At 41.0% G+C, this 4,682-nt stretch overlaps 1 pseudogene; it reads right to left on the reverse strand.

The window, feature by feature from the left end:
* Positions 1 to 673: 673 nt before the first annotated feature.
* LOC137751397 (matrin-3 pseudogene) lies at positions 674 to 2,346 on the reverse strand (annotated as a pseudogene).
* Positions 2,347 to 4,682: the final 2,336 nt, after the last annotated feature.

Here is a 4,682-nt window from a genome sequence, read left to right on the forward strand (position 1 = left end):
CAAGCAATATCTCAAGAAATTAATACTGGTCAAAGAGAATGGGAATATTTTTACATTTCACTGAAAAGTACATTGACTACTAGAATACGAAATCTAGCAGGAAGTTAGGGAAAAAATTACAAAATCTAAAGCCAATTACTTAATATTTCTTATTACCTAAACAGCATGACATTAAAAGAAAACTGCACCTGCATTTTAATTACCAATCTCACATTAATGACGTTCTCAAAAAATGAAACAAAACCAAAAATGCTTCGAACTGCAAATGAAAAGTCTGAAAGGCTCAGATTAAAATGTGGAATGTTTCAGATGAAAGTAATAAAAATACAATTGGTTTTGTTCTTTATTGAATGGAATCAAAAGTTTTGACATTTCTTTGAAGCTTGGAACTACTAAATTTCATTTCTCTGAATGTTTCTACGTATCTTTCTTAGTGATGCAAGTGTCTTAAGTAGCATATGAAGTCAGTCTCTACCAAGTATTTCTGTCTGTTACCATTTTGATAAAACAAAAACAATTCTTCATTAACTTAACCGTATATGTATTTTTGCTATTAACACTTAACACATGAACAGACGTCTATTATTTTTCCACTATAACAAAAGAGTACAGTAGTTTTCTTCTACCTATCTGTATTGTATTTAAAAAGGTTAACATTTAAAAACAACCATTATTTTCTTTGAAATCATTAAGCTTCTTGCACATCTTAAGCTTCCTTCTTCTGCCTGCGTTCTTCTGCCAATTTATTCAGAAATTTCTTTAATTTCTGATAATGAGGAAGGCTGCTGCAATGAGTATTCTTTGCAACTTCTTCATTTGTATAAAAGAGTGAACACAGCTTACAGTAAAACCCTGTTTTAGGTATCACATAGTCTATACCAACAGGAACATTGGGCTGATATGGTCCAATTCTATACTCATCTGGGATTGTATAGTCCTCCTTGTTTTCATCACTTTGGCCACCTGCGTTTTCACTTGTATCTTTGTTGGGATCATCAGCATTCTCAGCAGATTCAGCACCTGGTTCTGTATTTTCCTCATTTTTAATTCCATTTTCCAACGCTGCCTCATTTTCTTGGTCAAGTTCTTCGATCTTGTCCACCTTTTTAAGCTTTTTCTTCACAGTTGCTGAAGCACTCGCATTTGCATCTTTTTTTCACAACTTTGTCTGAAGGTTCCTTTTTCCCATCAGATGCCACATCCCCTAAATTAGCAAGATCTGTCTCATCTCCCACTGAACTGCCACTTTCTAGCAGTGCTGCTGCTTCTTCTTCTTCATCTACAAGTAGCTCATCTTCAGATTCAAGAAGCATGTTAGGTTCTTGTTCTGCCTGGTCATCCTTTGTATCTTTTTCACCATCTTCTCCTGATTTCTCTTCTTGTTCTTTACCTTCGGTTGTACTTTCAGTCTTCTGGGAACCATCAGTTTTGGATTTCTTATCACTTGGAGATTCTTTGCCATCTGGAGAGTAAGATCTTTTCCGGGACTTATCTTTTTTCAGTAAGTCAATGCCTCTGTTGGGAATCCTGAGTACCAATTTTTTGTATTTTTCAGACAGGTCAACTTTTACACATCTCCCTTGAAACCAAAGGGCCTTTTTCAAACAGTGGTCAACCATTGCCATTGCATCTTCTCTGGTCTCCATCTCAATAAAGGCCTGACTTTTCATCCTCATCAGTATATAATTCTTAATTTTCCCATAAGGCTCAGCAAGCTTGAGGACAGCACTGTCAGAATAGCCAGAATGAGGTAAATTGCTGAGATGTATCACACGTCTAAGCTCTTGTTTTTGATCAAACTTCTGGTCTGGTTTCCCTTCAGGTTTCTTTATTCTTTTGTACTTCTGGGATAAATGAACTCTCACTGGCTTGCCAAATACTAATGCTGGTGTGGTTGTATAATAATCCACTGCAGCCTGAGCATCTCCTGTGGTTGCCATTTCAATAAATGCCTCATTAATTTTATTTAGAATCAGATGATTTGAAATAACTCCAAATGGTTCCACCAGCTGTAATAGTTGATATCTCAAGTTTTTCCCTCGCTGGAAATCCATGATGTGAACAACTCGGCTAGTTTCCACTCTGCCCTTCTGCATGTGTCTTGGTCCTTGCAGGTTTCCATTTCCAGCACCCAGATTTCCTCTTGGTCCAACTGCTGGTCCCCCAAGATGAAATGAGGGAGGCGGAGGTCCCAGAATTCCTGGTGCTGCGTTTGTAGATTGCTGCAGCATGAATGGATCACCCATCGTGTGTCCTGTATCATTGTCAGGATTCCATTCTGGGTAGATTTCAAGAAGAAGCTGGCATCGACGACTGTGACTTGCTCCATTGATATGTTGACTCCACTCCTTAAGGAGAGGGAGAGGGAAGAGGAGAGGTACCTCTCTCCAAGCGAGCGGGACGCTGAAGCTCCCACAATCCCCCGCAGCAACGGCGCTGTAAGAGGTGGCAGCAGCGGCTGCAGCCCAAGAACAAAACGAATTTGGGGTTTTTGAAAGGCCCATTTCTTACAGCTTTGCTTTTGGAATGTAAAGACTGAAGCTTCCACCTGGTTATCAAGGGAGACCATTCTGAGAACTTTCACGTTTTATGCGACTTCATTTGAGTAAGAGCCCACTTTGGTGAAGTTCCAAATTCACTTACTGACATTGAATGTTTCTTTCTTTTGTTCAAGGTCTTTCCTAAGTGGGACCTGAAGCCTATGGCAACTGACAAATCTAGTGCGTGGATTAATTTCTGCTGACTGTAAACACACACGAGATCAAAGTGACATCCCTAGCGTTCTCTCCAGCCTCGGGATGCCCAGAGGAGGATGGGGCTTTGTCAATAATCTATACACACATCAGTTATCACAGGCACTGCATAAATAGTTAAGGATGGGGGAGAAGATATTATAGCAGCAACTGATATTTACCGAACATTTTCTACGTGCCGGGCACTTTTCAACCATTATCTCTTACAGCCCTTTGCGATAGATAGTATTATTATCATCTTCACTGATGAGGGAATTGAGGCAAAAAGAAGTAACTTGCTCCAGGGCAGAAAGCAACCAGGTGATGGTCAACGTATGAATCTATCAATAGATTTATCTGGCTCAGACCCTGAACTCTTAACCCTTCTATTAGTCTGCTCTCTTTTGAAGGAAAGAGGAGTAGAGAGAGACCCAGAACCGATAGTTAATGGGGTCCCCTGCCTTGTGACAGATTGTTTCTGATCTTGGCTCCACTCACCACTGCACCCCCTAATCTCCCAGGTGGCAGGGGTGGTGGTGGAAAGTTGCTGGGAATATTTGCCTTCCATGACTCTCACTGCTTAGTCCACACTCCTTCCTTCCACCCCCATCCCCTCCCCCTACTCTCTGGTCTCAGTGTTTCTAGGTCCTTCTGCGTCCTCGCAAATCGCATCAAGTCTCCATTCCATCTCGGTCCAGTGTATAAAGTGAGTGCTAACTGAATCAAGTTTCCTCCTTTAAGGTTATTGTAGCCCTCTGAGGACCGGAGAACTTTATTTCCCCCCGCGTGTCTTGGTGGTGGGCATTGTGGCTGCACTGCTTTCCCCCGGGCAGGGCTCCCGCAGATGCGCTCGCTCTGTGAGGTCAGTGTCAGGGAGGAAATGGGGCTTGGGCTGCTCTGAGCATCCATGATTACAGCTTTCTTGGGAAGGCCAAACCTTTGCGTTGCTAACCTCGGACGCTGGGAAGTATCCAAGAACGATTTTGTTTTAGTTTTCTTCCAGTTTTATCGAGATATAATTGACATGCAGCCCTGTGTAAGTTTAAGGTGTACAGCGTAATGATTTAACTTACACACATAATGAAGGGATGACCACAGTAGGTTTAGGGAACATCCATCATCGCAGATAGATACAACATGGAAGAAGTAGGAAAAAACATGTTTTTCTCCCTTGTGATGAGATCTCTTGGGATTGACTGTCTTAGCAACTTTCATCTGTAACCTACAGCCGTGCTTGTTATCTTCATCATGTTGTGCCTTCCGTCGCTAGAACTTGTCTTATGACTGGGAGTCTGTACCTTTTGACGGCCTTCATCCAGTGTTCCCTCCCCCACCTCTGGTGACCACAAATCTCATCTCTTTTCCCATGAGTTTGTTTCTTTGTTTTTGAAGTGTACTTGACCTGCAACACCACGTTACTTCCTGGTGCACAACATAGTGATTCAATATTTCTCTGCATTTCAAAATGAGCCCCATGATAAGTCTAGCTGTTATGTCACCATACAAAGATATAATTACTGACTAATTCCCCATACTGTACATTTCATACCCATACTCATTTATTTTGTAACTGAAAGTTTGTACCTCTTAATATCCCTTACCTTCTTCTCTCCTACACTCACCTCCCCGCCTCCCGCCCCTGGCAATCACCTGTTTGTTGTCTGTATCTATGACTCTGTTTCTGTTTAGCTATGTTTTTCTTTCATTTGCTTTTTTTTTTTAGATTCCACATATAAGTGAAATCATGCAGTATTTGTCTTTCTCTGCCTGACTTATTTCACTTAGCATAATACCCTCTAGGTCCATCCATGTTGTGCACAAATGGCAAGATTTCATTCTTTTTTATGGCTGAGTAATATTCCATTTTATATACGTGTATATATATACACATATACATACACACATATATGTATACCACATCATCTGTTGATGGGCACTTAGGCTGTATCC

Source organism: Eschrichtius robustus, chromosome 17 (genome assembly GCF_028021215.1).
Source record: "Eschrichtius robustus isolate mEscRob2 chromosome 17, mEscRob2.pri, whole genome shotgun sequence".
NCBI classification, from domain to species: domain Eukaryota; kingdom Metazoa; phylum Chordata; class Mammalia; order Artiodactyla; family Eschrichtiidae; genus Eschrichtius; species Eschrichtius robustus.